The sequence below is a fragment of the Cygnus atratus genome, chromosome 22 (assembly GCF_013377495.2).
Source record: "Cygnus atratus isolate AKBS03 ecotype Queensland, Australia chromosome 22, CAtr_DNAZoo_HiC_assembly, whole genome shotgun sequence".
NCBI lineage: Eukaryota > Metazoa > Chordata > Aves > Anseriformes > Anatidae > Cygnus > Cygnus atratus.
In genome coordinates this window covers 3,801,569-3,822,574 of record NC_066383.1, presented here as the reverse complement: position 1 = coordinate 3,822,574, position 21,006 = coordinate 3,801,569, and positions in this window count along the sequence as shown.

Below are 21,006 nucleotides of genomic sequence, written 5' to 3'. Positions count from 1 at the left end.
ATATTGGTGAAAAGTGTCACTTCAACAAGCCTTAGTGCTCGCTGTCAGTAAGTGCATCTCTGACTGATAAACAAGCAACCAGAAAGCTTCTTCAACCTCTAGCTATTTTTGAAACATCTCAGGCCACACAATTTATCGCTCCAACATTTACTTATTTATTCTTTTTACATGAACACACGCTTATTACTATTTAGATAGTCTTACCTATGTGAGCCTATAACTAAATTTAATGTTTAGCTGAGCAGAAAAGAAGAGTTTTCATACAGAAAAACACTAATTTAAGCTTTATATTGATAGCAAGGTGGCCAGCAGCTGAGCACAATGTGAACTGCTTATATTACCATCATTGACTTTAAAGTAAAGGATAAAATAGGTCCATATCAACAAGGTTTCATTATTATTAACACCAAAAAAATCAAAAATACTCTAATAACAGAGACCTTCTGCTTCTAAGCTGTACACTTAACAAACTTTCCTAGGACAAATAACATCACCTAAACTCAAAGATCATAAAAAAAAACAGATTGAACAGAAAAACACCATAGCAAGCAATAACCTCTCTTTACCTTCACAGTTCATTTCCCACTTCTAACTAAGAAAAATAAATACATATATATAAGGAATGCTGGATTTTATTCAGTTTCCTCTGAAACATCTGCCAGTGAAACACCATGCCTTAATTTCCCATCAGTGGGATTGGATAATTGGCAAGTAAATTGTATCTACTATCCATAGGTGTGAAGCCTATAAGATGAAAAAGGATGGTCAGAACACAACTTAAAAAAGTAGGAGAGAAGGATATTTGAAGAATTAAGGTGAATTTTACTTTTAAGTGTTTATCTGTTTGTAAGTGCTTTCATATATTTATGTATTTAGTTTTGATGTGTATTTTAATAGATATGTATTTATGTTAGTAGAAAGTATAAGCAAGCTAGCTAGAAAAAAAGCAAGCGAAAGTGACATATAAGAAAAAGAAGAAAGGAACAGTTGTTTATAGTGCAAAGTAATTAAAATGTTATTTCTTCAAATACTTTTTTATATAATGTTTAATTTGTTTAGGAAATGCTTTCAAGGTAAAGATTGATTTTTATTTTTTTTTTCAAATCATTTTCTTTAAAATAAAGAAATTCATTATTGACTTGCCCAAGCCAACAAAGATCAAAAATGTAGAGGTATATGATATATCTTATCATAATGCTATAGGTAATGTGTAAGTAGCTCTTCTATAAACTAGAAAGAGTAAGTAAATGACAATAAATAAAATACAGCTATGCCTAGGAAACCAATGAAATCTTAATCAAGGCAATGTGAGCCTATTACTAAGTAGTAGGATGTTAGTTTTTAAATTAATATCTATAAGAGAACTCTTTTCTTATGTTATACCTCTAGATTAAGTACAATTTCTGTGAGTAGGGGCATAATTTGAACATACAAAGTCAACTTTGAAATAAATGTAGTATAGGAAAAAATGCTAGAGAAGGATTGAGTGAGATTGATCATGTTGTGTTCTGCCTATGCCTTTGCTTAGGAAGGCTTACATAGTTCTAGTTTATTTTTAAAACAACTCTTCTGTGTGTTAATATTGGAGTTTTGATAGGGCTTTTTTGTATTGGCATGGCTCTTCACAGGAGAAGCTCCTGTATTTGTGAAGCTATTAATGGAGGAAGACAGGTATACAGCTCTTGTTTTTCTCTTCCTAGCAGATAACTGCTGCCCTGGAGTAGGGATAGCAAGTACATTGGCACATTGCAGTTGAGAGATATCTCTAAGCTTTTAAGCTAGCCCTGCTACTGACCTCTTAAGTGATACTCAGCATGCTGCCACCCCCCACCCCCCCTTTCTTTCTTCTTCTACCATTTTTACACAGCACAGTAGCTGTGCAGTTCCTACCAATCTCAGTTTCAGCTGGAGCCTTCAGATATTGTAGAATGTAAAACAGAAATCTGTTTGCTAAGTACTATCACAGTATAGAGTATGGTGTTAATTCTGAGTGTAAGTTCTTTCAGGGATAGATAAAACAATGTGAATCCAAAATTTGCTCAGATGCCTAGAAGCAAAACAAAGCAATAATGTTTACTGTAATTGAACTGATAAAAAGTCAATGCTGTAAAAAAGATTTTTTTTTTTTTTTTTTACTGACTTGAAATCATGGTCCTGGAGTACTCATAGACTTCCAGAGTTTCCTGCATCTATTTTCTCCATTCCAGTGTCTTTTATTCCTCAAGTGGATTGGAAATAAGAAGGTTTATCATAAGCACCATTTGGACTCTAGAAATTTTCTTCTTCAAAGGTTTCCATAAAGAATAGCAAAGGTTAGGCCTGACTTGCAGAAACATTAAGGAGTTTCTCTTACTCAAGGAACAAATGTTTAAGACTTTTTAAAATGGAAATGTTGAAAGTGAGCTTTCTTTTAACACTTTGAATATCAGTACTGCTTTTTAAAAATTGTATGCTCTAGAATAGCAAGCTATTCTAATGTACTATACTGCTTCTGAATTGCTTTCAGGTAACATTTGTCCATGTACTTCAGCCCTTTTACACTCTCTTTTGTTAATAAACAACTAGACTGAAGCTTACATTCTTGACTGCTTCCATCGTATGATGTAGCTTGTATAACACAGTATTGCTGTCTGCCTGCATAAAAGCAGGTCTTCCATTGATCTTGATTAGCAGAATGTTGACAGTTTGGGCTAGAAAGAAGGTTTTCCTCTCAGTATTAGAAGAGATTAGTTAGAAGTGCTGACTTGAGAAAGAAATATCTTTTTTTTTTTTTTTTTAAAAGTGTGTGTGGGGGCGAGAATGCTTTGTCAATTTTCCTTTATATGTGTTTATGAATTCTTGACAGTGAACTTCAAGTGGCTGAATACTGAATACAGTTGACAGGGCAATCTAGGAATAGCTATGCTGAGACAAACTGCTAGTCCCAAACCACAGTCTGCTTGTCTTGTACTTCGCATTTACTCACCCTTGGTGAAGGGGAGAAGGGGGAGCAGCAGGTCGTTTCAATGTCAAAATGGTCACTATTTCTGCTTCCACGCTATCTTCACTTCTGCTCCCTTACAGCTGCCACCAATTTGTTAGCAGCAGAGTCCCATACAAGTGTTTAACAATTGGGTAAGATCTCTTGTGACCCAAAGGAAAAGGGAAGACTTGTACCAAACCAGAGATGGAAATGAAGCAGCTTATCTTAGAAATTTCTCTCAACTATTAATCTTGTCATTAGGGACCATGACATGTGTAAAATGGAACTTTTGGCTACTGTAAAATACCTAACTGAATTGGCAAAAATTTGTGACATCATGCGGCAGCTGTTTTCAGGACCACAGGAAATAAATCTGAAAACTTAACCCAACTGCTTAGTGGGTGCACTAACCCCACATATTGTTACAATGACCTGTCACAGCAGGGGTAAAAAGGCTGAAGTTAAAATAATCAGTGGAGACTTGTGGGCTTAGTCTTAAAAACATTTTTTCTAGGTCGGGGTTAAAAAATACTGTGAAGTGAAGATGACGTAGGGGTAATGTGGTTTTGAATGGCAGCCAGTCGGTTGCAAGTAGGGGTCAGGCAGAAGCTTTCTGTCCCTGGGGCTTTTGGTTTAGTCCTTACTAATACAGAGTTCGCTTAGAGCATGTGGAAACTTAAAAGCCTATTTATTCAAGGATAACCAATATGAAGCAATAAACTGGAATTGCATGACATTGTTATTGACTGCATGGCATTTGAGCACCCACAGTACTGGATTCTGTTCTGTTTCTTCTCTGAGAGGCACTGAGCTGTTAACTTGTGCAGTGGTGTACGGCTCCATAAATACATCTGAAAATAGTCTTTTTGAACTTAGAACATATTTTAAGCCATTTGACATCATAAGATAAAGTCTGCTATTTGTAGGTTGTGTGTATTTTGGTTGAGCATGACGTTTCTTCCTTTGTTTTTACAATTGTTGCACTTGAGTTGTGTTTTCCTTCTCAACAGTCAAATCTTGTAAACTCAGTGACAGAATAATTCCATTAGGTATCCAGTACTGCAAGAAACATTTACAAAGCCATTTGGAAAAATCCCTTGTTTGCCAATGCCACACTGAGCATATTGTTCCATGGAGTCAAGATTAGGAACTCCCAACAATAATATGAATGCTGAAGCATGCATGCTTCTGTTGAATTTGCTCAATATCCAGTTTTAATGACTGTTTGTTGCTGTCTTGATATCTTACTGGCTAGACTGGCATATTTTTCTCTTGGTTGGAGTAGCCTGAACACATTGCTGAAATATTCTGTTTGTTATTCAGCTATTGTATCAATATTGTGCAGTGTGCAACTGTTCTGACAGGCTCAAATGCATGGATTGTGTTTGAAGGAGACCACGGATTTAAGATGGTTTCAAGGCTGCATGCTTTTTAGGGTCATAATAGCTGGCATTTGCCTATGGTGTGAGTACAGTATGCATTCTTAATAGGTTTGGGTTTGTGCCCTGTGTGTCCGTATGCTTCAAAAACTGTTGAAGCCTGTGAACTTGCCTTGGCACACCTAGATGTGCAAACACGTTGTTGTACACTCATGCATATGAGGTGCATAATCGCTCAGGTTTTCTGTTGTAGTTTGCTTGAGGCAAATATCCTGTGAGGTTATGTTTAAATAATGCCATCTAGGATAATCATTTAATGTATATTACTAATTTAATGTGAGCTGTAAGAATTGAAGGTTCCAAGACCTGTTCTTTCAGTTCTTATTAAAATGCCAGCATGGTCACTGATGCTCTGACACTGTCTCTGCATGGCTAAAAGACACCTTGAAAGGTTTACTGCTCACTTGGCAAACCTTTTCTGACAGTCCCAGTTGCACAAGTCAAAGCCTTTTAAACCCAAAGGCCCAAAAGACTTTTGAGAAGTGATAGGAAATGCTGAACATAGATGAGAGAGATACAGGCCATGGGACCCTACAATGACAATGGGGGTGATGCTTTTCTTGAAAGGTCAATGTATTTTGGTGGATGTTGCTTCTGGATTGCAGGACTGCATGTTCCTTAACCTGTCTGTGCTTAATAATGCATACATATAGACTGTTGCTGTGTTGCTTGGAGTGAACAGAGCTGATTTGTTCTTAATTGAATTTTGCTTGTCCTTTTCCCCCTTCTGTGACTTGTCTTGGAAGAAGGTATGTCTTTAAATATCTGGAAGAGGTTTAATGCATGCACTGTACTATGTATTAATCATGTTATTAAATGAGTAAACTTTTTCCAAGGTATTCTTGGCTACTTGGAACAGGATTTTTGTCAGTTGCAAGGAGTTTTAGTTTAAGGAAAATGAATAGACAAGCTGGGTTTGTTCAGGCTTCTTGAAAGCTGAACTACAATAGCCTAGCGTCTCTGAGGAAACAAATTTTCATGGTCCCCGTAGTAAGGACAGAAGCATAAGAACTTCCTTCCTGTGCACATAGAAATATTCATGAAGATGTTGAAATTGCCAGGCTGGAGTGAGAGCTCTCCATCAATAAATAAAGAGCATCAGTATCTTACGGTATTAGTGAGGAAAGAATGACATCTTTTGCTTTTATTTCCTTCTATTTTAGAACATTCAGGTTATAATATTCAGCTCAAAATGACACTTGAAGCAGGTTTCTGAAGATATGACTTAAAAAAAAAAGTCTACTTTGTACTAAAGGAATCCATTAAGTTCAGGGGGGAACGTACGGATGTGTAAGAGTTCCCTAAGCCTCTCCATTGGGCATCTTGGTGTTGGAGATAGCTGGCTGGCAGATCTGAATGCCTTGACTTCAGGCTGGAGAAGGCCTGGAGGAAAATCAGGAATGATTCTTCCATGTAGTGCTTTCTCTACTAGGTACAGATCCTGATCTCAGAATTTTGGGGGGGGGAGGGGGGGAGATCTAAGTGTTATAATGGTTAATTTCTAACCATAATGCTTTCAAATCTAAAGCTGACCAGCTTCCATACTATTGCTAAATATGCCCATTAGTTTTCTGGCTCTTAACTCTTGTAGCCTTAATGCTTATTTCTTTCCTATTTGCAGCACAGAAATGCTCTGGAAGTGCTGATAGCATGGGAGGAGGTTTTTCACTTGGTGAAGATGCAGCTCAGTCTGGAAAAAACTAAAATGTGTAGTCCCAAAGACCTTGGAACAAAACTTTCTCTGGCTGAGATTCTCTCCTCTGGAAGACATCTGAGGGCTGTTAAGTATCTGGGAAGCTGAAGGTTCCCCCACTACTAACTTTTGGCTTCTCTTTCAGCCTCTTGAAATAACCTGATTTTTATCATGTAAGAATCACAAAAGAGACAGCCTGCTCTGTATCTGCAGAGGAAAATTCTCATTCGGATGTCATTAGATTCCTCGCTTCAGACATAAAATCTGAGAGGCAGCGATTCTGCCTGTACACAGACTGCATGTACCTCCCCTATAGAAGGTTGCCACTGAAAAAGCAACACTCAGCCAAAACACACACTGCTGTTCTGGTGCATCAGTGGGGTGATGAAAGAGGAGGGGCTTGGCAGACACAAACTCCTGTTCTGAATGACTTTACCTGGAGGTAATCTCTTCCGCCAGGCTGAGTTTGACATTAAAAATGGAAGAAGCCAGGGACATTTTCCACCCAAAGCTCAATGGAAAGTGGCAGGTGTCAGATTTTTGCAAATTTCTCTCTAACTCTCAGGCTTCTGCTGACAGGGACTTGAAGGCTCCAACCTGGAAAAGCTCCAAACTAAATTTCTGCAACTAAGTTAAAATACAAAATATTTTTAAAAGTGGTGGGAAGGACAATGAGGTTAAAGATAGAAATGGAAATCAGAAGCAGTGTCGGGGAGAAATCTCATTTGAACACTGTTAGCTGAAGATGTTCACTTACATGCAGGTTTAGTCATTTAGAACACGGTGCCTTTGCCAGGAACACAACAGGATTTTCCTTCTGTTGTCATTTGGGTGCACAAGGAGAAAACTGTTCAGTGGTTAGCTCCTTCTGCTAACCCTTTCTGGGTTACCAGCTGCGCCTTCTTCTGTATATTAGATTCAAATGCACTATGTGTATCCTGTACGCAAGCTAATTCTTGGTATCACGTCGTTTAATAGCCTACCATCAGATGAGGAATAGAAGCTATGGGAAAGCATATCCCAACTTTAGGTGATTCACTTCCTGCTTCTAACGGATACATGACAGATCTGTCTTGGGCAACACTTGTGTATTTTGTCATGGCAATACATTTCATGGAATTAATCAACCCTGCAGACCAACTTGGGTAAGATGCAGTCTTAGGACTTGAAGCAAGCAATGAAAATAATGTGTTTTAACCAGTTACTGTTATGTCAGCTGTGTAGTGATAGTTACTCATACACTTAGGCCACTGTGATTGCAAAGCAATGCAACTCATTTTAGACTGTGATGGGAGACATTCAGATCTTAGGCTGCAGTGCTTGGGAACCTAAACTGGCGTTGAAACCAAGTCATGCTTAATGTCAGCTTTCAGACAGCCACTTTGAAGTTGTGTGTAAATTGGCGTCTAGGAAGCAGTATTTTTCTCTCCCCACCTCCTACTAGTGCTTTCTTAGGCAAAGTAAAACAAATTATTAAACCTCTAACTGAAGAGATTTGTTAGCTTAAGGCATAAAATTTAGAATCTGTCTTGGCTCCGTAGGTAGAAAGGGAATTGTGTATTTATTGCTTGAAGGAAATGGCTTTGCATAATAACGGGTTCAGTTTACAAATGGGGGAATTAATCTGTGTATGGTGCCTTAGAAAGTATCTGCTTGCTTGCATCTGGACAGGAACTAGATGGAGCCAACTTGTTTTTGGATGCTTTCAGCTTTGGATTACTGAAACAGAGGAATGTTCAAAGTGAGTTATTCTGGCTCATAGACCTCTACTACCTGCTACACATTTTGCTTTCAATTTATGTTGGTTCAAAATCAAAGCTTGAAATAGCTTGTGAAATGTCTTTTCTGCCTCAACTTCTAATTTCATCTGGCTATGCAGGTGGGTTTTCTTAATGTGAGGTATTCTTAGCCTAGGACTGTAACTTCCATTCCATGATCAACAGCCATGTTAAAGGAAGAAATAATTCTACATAGAAACGAGCTGCTAAAAGCCTGTGTGAACTGAAAGATGAATCTAAGTTTTTTGTTTGTTTTTTTTTTTTTACAATAACTTTTAGTGATCTCACTTTGAAGTTTTACTATTTAGTCACTGATTTTTTCAAGTAAAAATAATCAGAATAAATGAGAAACACTGACTTCTGGAATGACGTCTGATGTTTTGCTGCCATCCCTATGTTACTTGCATTCTGTTGGTGGACAGGAATTAAGTAATTGACACTGGTCCCATGAAACATTCAGATTTCAGTAATACTGCCTCCTTTTGAAGGAAAACTGTTGGCTCAGATACATTGCAGCTAGCTATATCACTTAACTTGCCCTTTCTAGCTGGAAGCTGAGTGCAGAGGGTATTCGCATTTATTGGAATTCCTAGGCAACACAGTTCAGAAAACACGGGAAAGTTGAGGTTTAGGTTCTTGCTCTTTGATGTAGTTTCTCTTCTGATGTCACTATAATTGTTCTTTCAGCTTCTAATTAATTCCTCTAAGTTTGGTAACCTGAGGATAGGAAGTTTGTCAGAGGGGAGGCAGGAACCAGTTCTTTCCTGTTGGACCTATGGTTTCGTTTGTTTTGTTATAAATGTTTTACTGAACTTTTAAACAAGTTGTCACAATGTGTTATTCCGAGAATTAATGAGAGACTCGTAAACAGGTTGTAAAGTGATAGCAATGCGAGCCATGCTGTTACTTTGACTGTGTCCCAACCACAAATGGTTTTTAATCACCTGTCCAGCCTCCTCCAGAGAGGACAGCTGCTGAGAGCTAAGGCAGGTGAAGGGTGTGTACATGTGTCCTGGTGAGGATGGTAATATTTGTGAAGCATCAGCATTTTCCTTATTTTGTATTTATTCTATTCTATTCCACTGTTGTAAGGCTGCTTAGGAGCCCTGTGTTAGTTGTGGCCATACACAAGAATGTTCTCCCTGCCTTGTGGAAGATAAAATCTGAAGATAGAACAACTGAATGTGGTCAGAGCAGAAATCCAGAAGTTGCAGTATTTTGTGTGATGCTGACTGGTAGTGAAGTTCAGTGGCTGAGTGTAGGAACCAGGCAAGCACAGTATGACCTTCTCCTTTACACCATCCCAACTTTTTGCAGGGAGTGATTTAGAGATCGCTTGAGCCACAGGCTGTATCTGCCTCACAGCGTTTGATGGCTGAAAAAATAAGCTCAAGGGAGCTGGGGAAATTGGAAGATAAAATCCTACTCTTTTCAGCTTGTCCATTCATGACTGTTTCTTAGAAGTATATGGCTCAATGTTTTATCTACAATCCCATGTCATTGTTTCTGTGAAATGTCAGAAATCATAAACAGTCTTAGGCTTTAATGAGTCATTATATGCTTAGTTATGGGTATAACTACAGGTTTAGATAAAGTGGCCTATCAACATCCTGTGTGTTACAGGATATAGTATGCCTGTGCATTACTGTGGCTGAATTCCTTGGAGTACCTCATGTGACTTTGTACTTAGTCCTGCATTACACCTGTCCTTAAGTTGATACAATAGATGTAGTAACACAGATTACCACATCTATAATTTTCTGTTAATGGGAAGTTGGTCCTTTAACTCTGGTGCATTTAATGGTGGGCCTTATATGTTCCTTCAGTAGGAAGCTCTGAATTATTTATGACTGACCTTCAAAAAGAAAAGAAGAAAACTAGCTAATGGAAATATTTTCAAACTTAAATATTTTTGTAAGTACATTGTGTGTCTGGAACTGAAGACAAAATAACATGTCTGGGAGATAAAGCAAAAAGCTCTTTGGAACATAAATTGTGGAAGCTGTGCCCTGCTGTTTCTGAGCAGGGAGCTGCTGGGTGGTCTGACTGTCACCGGCTGGGGAAGCAAGTTCTGGCACTTACAGAGCAGGCGGATTTAGCTTTTTCTTGTGCTGTATCCCATCATTCATACTGAGGAGAAAAACAATGAGATAACAGAAGTTCATCTCTTGGGGAAATCAGCTGCTCAATTGCTGATATTGCTATAGTTACCTAAAGAGGGGTAATTCTGGTTTAACAGATGGGTGAAACAAGCCATCTGACCTGTGTCTGGCAGGGGGAACCTGGTCATTTACTGAGTAACTGTACAGTTGTGAATCCTTGCTTAGTTTTTGCCTCCTACAAAAGGGAAGGAGATCTAGAGCGATAATGTTCCTTTGGTGGGTTCCACAGCTGCTCTGCTGACCAGGGTAGGCAGACAAAGGTTGCAGAGGAGCTGATGTGCTTGCTAGAGCCTTCTAGGCAGTGTGGTCTGTGTTGGGGGCCTAGTTTCTTTCTGCTGAAACAACTTTCTCCTGCAGAAGCAATTACGAATGTGCTAGTATCTTCTCAGCTTATCAGGCCACTTTTCCTTTTCCTGTCTTGTACGTTGTTTCCTCGTCTCTAAGTGGAGGCTTCACTGATACTTAATTGTTTGCTGTGAGCTTGCCCGTACCTTGCCTCACTTGAGCTGCAGCTTCAAGGAGTTCAGGAAGTAATGCTGAGTAGCTGGAGGCTAGGGAGCAACAGCTTTCAGTGTCAAAAAACAGTGCTATTTTTCAGTGTATGTGAAATAAGGACAAGTGTATGTGAAATAAGTCAAGGACAGCAGTATATTCTTCCTCTTATCTTTACAAGGAGCCCTTATTACTTCCCAGACAGTTCCATTACTGTGATTTGAAATTTTTTTTTACCTTTGGCCTGTGGGGGACGGATGGGAGGGAACATCGAGGGGTGTAAAGCTTGATGTAGAGGCGGCAGCAGCAAACATTGCTGATCTTTGAGAATCAGAAACTAGCTTTACAATGCAGAATTCTTCTCTGCACTGTCAAGGTAAGGCTGTCAAGTGTTTTGTTGCCTGTTCTGTTAACTGATACTCTATTTATCTTGAAAGTAGTTTATCCTTCAAGATTGTAGATTGACTGCTCTGAGGCCCTCAATATATCTATTTCTCAGCATAATATGGCAGCAGATTTGACACTACCCTCCCTACAGTTGAATGACAAGATCTTTTCTGAAAGGAAGAAAGGGGTTTGAAGCCATTAAGAGAAGCAAGACAGGAGATGGACTTGAATGAGGCTGCTGATAAAAGTGTAATGTCGTTGTGATGTGAACTAAAGGTAGGATTAGTACCTCAAGCGTTGGATTTCATGATGTTTGCTTAGTCCTCTGGGCTGGTGTGCTTCTTACATGGCTACATGGGCTGCGAGCTGTCCCTTAACATCTGAGTGCTGAAGGTCTGCATTCTCCTCTGAATGTATCCAGAAGCCTGCTGAAGGACAATGTGTTTCAGGCAGACATATAAGTTGTTACGGATAATGAGATAGATGCTTCTCTTGTACTGTGGGTTTTTTCAAAATTGAACTGCAAAAAGGAAAGAAAAATGTTGTTTATTGAATAATTCACAGACCATGCTCTGTTAGGATTAGTGCCTCTAACTGGGCAGATGCCGTCGACATTCCTGTTCATCCTGCAGCTTCTATATCTTGGAACCTTGGTGACTGGATGTTAATTTCTCCCCAGAAGCAGAGTGCTGATTTTAAGCCCTAGGGTCAGATGGAGGAGCAAATTGCAAGGAAAATGAAGATGCATCAAGTAAACAAATATCTGTCTTAATTTTCTAAAGGAGTTGGGTTTCTAGAGTGAAAGATATAAGAGCTGAAATGGCTTTCTCTCCCAGAAATTAGTTGTTAAACAGATTGTGAGTTTGAGAATGGCAGTGAAGGCTACAAAGTCATATGGTGTAAATACTGTGTTGACCAGCACTGCCTGACAATACTGTGTGGCTCTATTGGATGTTTTGATTAGAATTTCATTTTCTTAATTCTAGCTTTGGTTAGAGGGAGGAGGCGGCTTTTTTTTTTTCTTGTTTCAGTATGCTAACAGAACCAGACGCTGTTGTCATCCCCATGTATCTCTCAGCAATTTTAATCAAGAGCTTAAAAGCAAAAGAAACAAAATGCAGCTGACCAGGTGAACTCTTACTGAAGCTTCTAGGTGAGCCCCACCTTCCTCTTGTATAACTCTTGGTCACGCTAGCTCTCTCTACAACCACTGAGGTTTTGTTATCTCAAGAGTACTAACAACACTGGGTGGCATTTGAATGGGACCTTCTGAAGAGCAATGCCCTAGGTCTCCCATTTGTGAAAGGAGGACTACGATTTCATGTTTCTTGCTCGATTAGTGTTTACAGAGCAGAGACTACAATATGTACATGGAGCAGTCCCTTTTCTGGACAGTTTTGGTCTGTTAATGAACTCTATTTTCCACAGGAGCTCAGGAAAAAGCCATGAGTAAATTGGAAAATGATGGGGAGGAGAAATGAGAACAGTGCAGTAGGGGGTTTCATAGCCTGCTTTGAGGGGGGAAGATATGAGATGGGTGAAGATTTGCCTATATGATGTGAAATTAATGTTTGAAGAGGAAAATCTTAAACTGGGGAAAAAGTAAGACTAAACTTTGGGTCTGTTGTGTCATTCCTCTGGCAAGAAGGCATATTCACCTTCTTTCAGAGGGCTGCTGCCATTTGCATGTGTGTACATATCATACAATGTAGTGTTTTCCTCTAATTTTTTTCCTTCACTTGATAAGATGCTTGTGATTGCTGGTAGTTTGGGAATGCAACTCATTCCTACTTTGTGTTTTGCACAGTGAAGTAGAGAATGTCTCCTCATTTCAGATTCCCCTTTGTCACATTGATTACAATGATCTTAGAGAAGGACAGGGTGACCTTTAGCAGCAGAAACCCATGATTTTTGTGGCTTTTGTGCTCTGCAGGAAACACTAGAAATTTTTCATCCTGACTATCGTCTTCCAACAGAGCTGGACCTTAAGCTGAATTTTGTCCAAATACAGTTTCTCAAATTTCAGTTGAGATGTTAGAAGCTGATATTACAAATACATGAAGCACTGTTGGTTAGTAGATAATCTAGTTTAGTATATCACCTGTTCTTGCCAACCTTGCCAAGGATCTCACCTTCAATTTTCAGTGGACTGATCACTGCCATTTCTACCATTCTAGTTAACATTCTTTACCCAAGAAAAGAGTAAAGCTCTGCTAGCACATCACTACATACTTAAATCGATATGAGAAATTGTCTTATCTAGCAGTAAGACAAGATTTGTATTTAGGAATACGCTCTTCTGTCCAGCTTCATGCTTTTTGTGTTTTATTGAGGAAATCACCTAAAACGTAGGTGCCACTTGCACACTGTGCTTGGATAAGTGAGATCAAGATAAGAAGTGATGTTAACAAGGACTTTGATTTCATCCTTGTATCACTTGAGGATTTTGAAGATGCAAGTTTATTCAAAGGTGTTAGGATGGCTAGGCTGAACTCTGGAGTTGCTGAGACAGCATAACATGGGATGATTCTACCTATTTGACTTTTACAGAAAGATATTCTAAATTGCTACCACAATAAAGGGGGGAAAAATGATATTATATTCTTTTTTTGCTAACGAGAAGTATACATCTATCACTGAGTCAAACAAGAATGCAACACTTCTCAGCAGTTGCTGAGCACAGCATTTTCAAGCAAAGTCAGAACATGTTTATCATTCTGAGGTGGAGCAGGAAAAATCTGAGACTTCTACCTTGAAATGAAAGTGGAACAAGGGACCTAGAGAGGGAGAACAATATTCTAGTCATTAAATATTGAGGCGTATGTCAAAACCAATGAAACTGATGGGAGAGAATGCTTCTGTTGATGCTATTGTTATGAAAATTAGGACTGGAGAGAAGATGCACAAGATGAAAGCTCGAGGGTATGTCAGACAGATTTATTACAAATACGGTCCAGACAGTAGCTGTTCAAACTAAAAAATATTCTGAAGCAAGCCTCCATGTGTCTCTGCCCTGTCCATTAGATGGAAGGGGATAGCCGAATGTTATTTGTGTTACAGAAGCTTTGGAGAGCCTCACTCAGAACTGTGCACATTGACATTAGATGCTCTACAAATACCAAACAGACTGCCCCTGACTTTTATTTTTCCTCTATGTTGGGCTAGAGGGAAACTTGGCAATGAAAAGCCATTCTTTCCGGAAAATGTGCTTTCAAACTGTGCAGTAAAAGCTCAGGTTTCTGTCTTGGGCTATCGGTTATTAGATTGTGAAATGAATTTCCAGGCTCTTATTCTTTTAGTAATGATGCCACCTAGTGGGGTAGGGAGGACAGTGGGCTATGAAATGGTGGGCCCATCAGACTGGATGGGGCTGGAAACCAGGGAGCATATTTCCACTGCCTTCGGGAGGCTGGTATTTGCCTCTGCCATTGTTCTACTTATTCTGCTTACCATTACACAGCCTTACCTAGCAACAGTTTCCTGGTTAACAAACTTCATACGCTTAGTTGCCACCTAGCTGTTTCCAACTTCTTGCTGCAGTAAAGGAAGGCGTGTTTGGATTTAATTTGCACTTTTAAAAGCAGGGAATCGTAGCTTTGAATTTGTGGATGCCTCTGTCATATATCAAAGAACTACAGTGCCAACAACAGCTCATTCATTGCAAATCTTAGTAACTTACTGCTCCTTTACTCAAGATTTGAAAGGGCTTGGCTCATAGGTTGACTATTGTAGTTAAAGCTTGTATCCATCTGAGACTGAGTGCTGAAGTAGCAGCTTTATGGAAATCTTTGGGATTTCTAACAGCTGGGGCTGTCCTGTAATCATTCCACTTAGCCACGTTGATGAGAGGTGTTTAGAAGAATGAGGTCATTTAATCTTCTGTGCTGTCTGCATGTCCTACAAAAAATTACTTTGCTATACCTTTCTTTCTTAGTGAAGATCTGGTGTGTTTTCAAAGGATGGTGGGTGGCAGAGAAAACACTTGGTCTCCTTGGCCTGCAGCATCAACAAAAATAGTTACATGCTGTGATATCTTGTGACAGTGATAGGCAGAAAAAAGCAAATCTGTTAATAGCACAGGGAAGTTGCGTGGATTTCTGATATTCTACTCTGGTAAAAAAGAATCCTCCTCCCCACTGTGACTAGGTGTCCTTAATTTTTGTGAAGAATAAAATATTAGAAAAAATGCTGTAATTCCATAAAATGGCTGCCACCTTTTTATTAAAGCTAGTCTTTCTTTAGTTTGTTAGGAATCTACCTATGCCTCACTAGGAACGAGCCTCTTGTGTGCTGGGAATGTGGTATATTTATGGATTTTTTTGCAAGCTGAATCTCTGGTTCTCCTGCAGAAAGGCAGTACAAATGTATAAGTTCTTATATGTGCTAACTATGTTCTTGCTGTAAAAGACGCTAATCAAAAGAGTTCATGGCATGAGAATTTTAATTCTAGACATAATACCTTTTTGGTATTTTCTTTGTAATTCTGTATTTTTCCCACTGTTTCACTGTAGAGTAGCCTGGTTCTAAAGAGGAAAACAAATGCTGAAATGTTACTGCACTTTTGTTAACTAAATTTTTACAGAAACTTGCAAAGAAACCCCTTAATTTAGAGGGCTGGAAATGCCTGCTTATTAGTTCATGCTGCCACTGAAATACGAGACTTCTGTCACAAGAAACAAGTGTGTGTAAAATGAGCTTGTGGGCTGCCTGCAGACTAGAAACATCCCTTCTGTTTTCATTTCATAAAAAACATTCCTGGGGGAGACTGCCAACAGTTTTTACATGTTAGCAATGATTATCTTTATGTAGAACAAGCACTGCCTGACTGGGATCTGGGCCCATCAGAAAACATACTTAGCATAGAAACTACAAATGCTATGAGGATGTGGAAGTATGAAGTCAAACAAAACCAAGGAGGCTAGCTGGCTAGGAGGTGTTTTGCTCTGGTTTAAAGCTGAAGCCTCTGTTCACACCTAGCTCTTAGCCAAGACTGGAAGCCACACTTGCCTGCTTTACTTTTACCCTCAGCTCAATGCGCTGGTAAGCATAGATCATTTGATTCTAGCAGACTAAAAGATGAAAAAGGCTTTGAGCTCTACTCAAACACACGCATAAGTACAGAACATCTAGTTTGTCTTATCTGGATGTCTATTTGGGATTTGCAGCTGATGAACTTGCTGAATGCAGGCATCAATCACGTAATTTTCAAAGGAACCTAAACTATCTTCCAGGCTCCTAACCTCTGTTGGGATGCAGTCCCACCAGAGCCGAAGGCCTGTCCTGTGTCCCAGCAGATGGAGCCCTTGCTGGGCTTTTCCATTTTGAGTTCACTTTCAGTTATTGCTGCATCTGCTGAGTGCACCCTGGTAAACAAAATGTCTGGAAACAGCTGTGTGTTGTGGGGTAAAGGGAAGAGCAGTACTGAAGCTGTTTATTTTGACTAAGTTGGTCCAGAAGACAAAGAACTTGCTATGCAGGACAAGCAGAGGAAAAAAATGCCCCTGATATTTTTTAAAATAATAAAAGCTTAATGTTTTTCCCTAGTTCTTTTACTTATTTTGCACTTCAATTATAAGCATGCTCTTTTGCTTTCCACAGCAAATTTCTTTAAGGTCATGATTTTTATGACATGATAAATTCAGCAAGCTCAGCCTAGGTTAGTATTTGAATAGGGAGTTTGAAATAATACCTGTGAATCCTGACTTTGTTGTATTTCTTTCATGTTGTGTTGGTGGACAATGTTCTGCATGTTGGGTTCTGTACACTGGCAAAAACAGGATGGTCTGTGGGTATATCTGCTCATACAGCAATTATTTCTCTAAACACAAATTTTGGCAGGTACTAGGAGCAATATAATAGATTGTATAGAAAACAGATGGTTACTTCAACTGTTCACAGATGTCACAGCAGTGTCCTAGCAGTGTTCCTTGTAAATACCTGTGTATGCTCTTATCCATTACTGGTGCTAGCAGAATCTCCTAAAGGCAAAATGAGAAACCAGGAGTGGTGCAATTAACATCATTTCACGCAGTTATTTGATGTTTTCAGGTGAAAGTCCTTTGTGTAAGGCTGTCTGGGAAGCTTAGTATTTAGCTTAACGGTAAAGAAGAATTGAAACTGGAAGGTGCTCATTAGGCAATGCCAATTAAAATCTAGTCTGGATGTGCTGTGTATGGTTGGTAGGGACAGGACATCCTACCATGCAAAGGAGCTTCATGCCAACAGATGAATGTATGCAATATATGGTAAGGTTTCCTGAGGCATGTTGTTTTTCTGCTGAAGGTTACATAAGAAAGTGTAGGAGGGTGTGTGGGGACTGTGAGCTGTGGGAAGGATGGTCAGCGTGATTTAAAACCAAGATATGTTAGACCCCTTGCAATGAAAAGACTGTTCTTAAAATTGTTTTCTTTTTCCTGTATGGATAAAAGCAGTGGTGTAAGAGGCTATGCTTTGTCATGTTAAGCTAAACTTGAAGTGCTTTGACGTCTTTAGTTGAGCAATGGCATTCATTTCTGAAGATGGTCTAAATAATGTCAGTTAAAACATTCAGCAAATACTTCATGCAGGAATGCATGCATGCCTGTACAGTGGTGTGAGTTCATATTTATAGCATCATGCTCCTGTCCTAAGTGGTATGCCGCCTCTGTTCCTTGATATTCCCTTCTCTATTCTGCTAGCTTCTGGTATTTAGTCCTGAATTCTAGCTTGGCAGTTGACAGTTAGCAGTGTCCTGCTGGCATCCCTAGAGAGCAGAGGATTTACAGTAATCAGTGTTCTCAGTAGCAATCAGCCTGCCTTTCAAAGTGCATTTTGAATTGCTAACTGCTTGAAAATGCTGATTGAACATGTAAGGCAGCATGTGCTCTTGATGGAAATGAAGTCAAAGGCTTGCTCTGAAATTGGGTGGCTCGTAAGGTTAGCATGAAAGAGCACACCAATTTCTGCAGCCCAGTATACGAGAAAACAGTCACCCTCCAGGCTGGAAAAACATGGACTCAAACAAATGAAATGAACTGGAGCACCCCTCAGATCTGGAGTAAGATTTGAGAGGACTGCTCTGACAGTAAGCTTTTTGTGGTCAAGATGATGAATGAGGCCCAACATCAGCAGATCTGGAAACAGAGGAGGGATTTGGGGGTGAAGTGATGAGCTTGGTTTTTGATCCAGTCAGCTAAATGTGATCCCAAAGTATTTGGCAGAAACAGCTCAAACCTGTTATGCACATTGGCAGCCACCTCTGGGTGGCAGCTTCTGAACACAGTGTGGCTGTGCCACCTGACGGCTGAGGATCACAAATGCTGCTTGGCTCCCAGGGGAGAAGAGACAACCTGCCTTCTGTGCGATAAGCCTATGTTGTGGTATGGGTCTCTAGCTCAATTAGCTCTTACATTAAGATCTTGGTATTGTAAGGACAGTGCTTCCCTCGAGGCCCTTTTTTTTTTTTGCAGTGCCTCTCTTGCCTCCCAGTTTTGAACAGTGCAATGTTGTGGCTTATGAAGCAAAACTCTTATGGTCTGTAAACAGGCTTAAATCAGGCATGGATTTACTGAAGGAGGCTAGAAGGGTTGATGCCTTCTGACAGAAAACTGTCAGGGTATTGTGTGCTCTCACTTTATATAATAAGAGTTCTTCCTCCCCTATTCTCAGCTTTGGGGCTACATCTGCTACTGCCTTATATAAAATGAGAAATTTAGCCTCTGGGAACGCGCTGGTTGTGGTTGTGTAATAAACAAAGACTGCAGCAGGAACATGAGTCTGGATGCTACTAGGAAAAAAAAATCCTTCTATATTTGATATAAAGCCTGTAGCTATAAATAGAATGGTTTGGTATGAAGCCTTCATATGAAGGTCCATAACTTGCCAGAGTACTAGAAGTAAATTTGATTGTTCCTGTCTGGCAGACCTGGAGCGTTATAACCCCTCAGTAGTCAAAATAGGTGATGTGCTGCTGGCCTTAACTACACCTGACCACTCAAGGCTCAAAATCTCCTATTATTTTTCCCTACATCTACTGGAGACTGGCTTGAGGACTTCCTATTTTTTAGTTCTAGGAGACACATTTTTATTTTTGTTCCTAACCATCCTGAGTGTCAGGAAGCTGCTCAGTATCCCACAAAGCACAAAAGCTGCAAACAAGGACATACTGGAAAAGCAGTGAACCACAGCAAGAAGTCTGAGTGATCGTCTTTACTCTCGGCATCTCTATAGACGGTTCCCACTTCTGATTTTTCAGAACATTTTACCTTAGATAATGGCCTCTTTTAAACCTTGTGACCTAAAAGTTGTATACAAATATCATTAACGTAGCCTAGCAATATAATTAAGTATAGGGTAAATAAAAAGTTGCTAACATATCCTGTGTTACTTTTACTTTTGCTTTGCTTCTGCTGAATGAATTTGCTGTGCTGCGGTGGAATATAGACAAATGCCATTGCATCTTTTTCCTCCCCCAGAATGTTTGCTGAGAGATCTTGCACAGAATGATTGCTATGAATATTTTACTTTGCTGTTCAACAGGCTAAAATGTCCTGCCCCAGGAAACTATGAAATATTAACTTCCTATTCAGCAAACGAGTGAACAATCCAAGTCTTGGACCAGATGTGTTTCAGATGATCTGGATCTAGATCTTCTAATGCGGAAGGGTTAGTCTGGCTAGTATGGGAATAATGGATTTGTGTGCCTTTTTCTTCTGTGGGAGAGTTTAAAAGTCAAACTCTGCATTATCCTGGAGACTGAAGAGAACTGTCTGCCAGATTTCTCCAGCTTACACATTCAGGCAAGCGAGGGGTTTCCCTCTCAATTCTTCCATAGAAAGACTTCTCTCATCTGATCAGTGGAATCTTCAGATTTTAAATTAACTTGTTACTGAAATGATCTTTATCCCTGGAAGAGGTAAATTTGGTATTACCAGGAACAAACAGTCCAGTGTAATATTGTGTTAAGAGCCGAGTAGACCTCTGGCTCTCCTTGGAACAAAGGCTAATATGCCTTTAACTTTCTCCCAGTTACTAAGAGTTTAGAAAGTCAAAGGATGGTGATTTTCCACTGTATGTCTCACAGGGATGTTTGTTTGCAACAACAGCAACTGCTTCGTTTGTTAGGTATAAAACCTCCTGCCAAGGCAGCTAATGTTTTTAAGACAACATGAAGAAGAGAGCATCAAGAAAGTTTATTGACCAATTTTCATTATGTTCTCTTTGTAATCTAAGGACAGTTCTACAAACTGTTCCCTGAGGGCTTTATAACTGAGTTTAGAAACCAGGCTGATTTTCATCTTAAATCCCACCTTAAACTTTGTATGTTATCAGAAAGTATAAAAGTTGCTTTAAAACAGGAATTTGGGGGTTCATTCTTAAATTCACTGTTCTCTTGAGATACTAGGCTTCAGAGTGTTGTTGGGGAGCTGTGCAGAGTCCCCAAGGTGACCAGTGGCCCTTTGTGCTTGGTGCTCTGAGCTTGGTGAACTGTTAATGCTTAACAGGTGGAAGAACAGACAAGCAAAAACAAGAAATGGGTTGCAGAGAATTTTGTGCAAGTAATTCAGTTTTTAAGGGGATCAGTTACTTTAGAGAGCTATGGATTCTCAGGAGGCTGTTTGGCTGTCTTCTGGTCTTTGGTCTTCTCATCTACTTCTTGGCATGTTTTAAATATTACATAAATAATCACATTCACTAAAAATTCTACTGCTTTGCTGTGTGATCAATGCTGGAAAGCCTTTCATTTTGCTTTTTGCCTGTTTGAATATTGGAATCCAGCCGTAGAGTTAGACTTGTTTGCTTCCTAAGCTATTTCCGGTTTTGCTGGTTACAGAAGTGAGTTTTGAAACTACCTGCTATTACCCCAGCAAGTGTCTCTCATCAGAGAAAAATGGAAAAGACAATCCATACGGAAATGATGGTCAGAAAAGAACATGTCATCCTATCTTGCAGTTTGCCTAAGTTTAAGTAATCCTACTGAGAAACACCAAAGGGACTGGCTGTTGATTCACGTAGCAGCATCCTGAATCTGCTTCTAGCCCTGAAAGAAGAAATTGCTCTTGCCTAATGGAAGCAGATTGAGTTTTACTGTTGATTTGAGGCATAATTAGAAAGC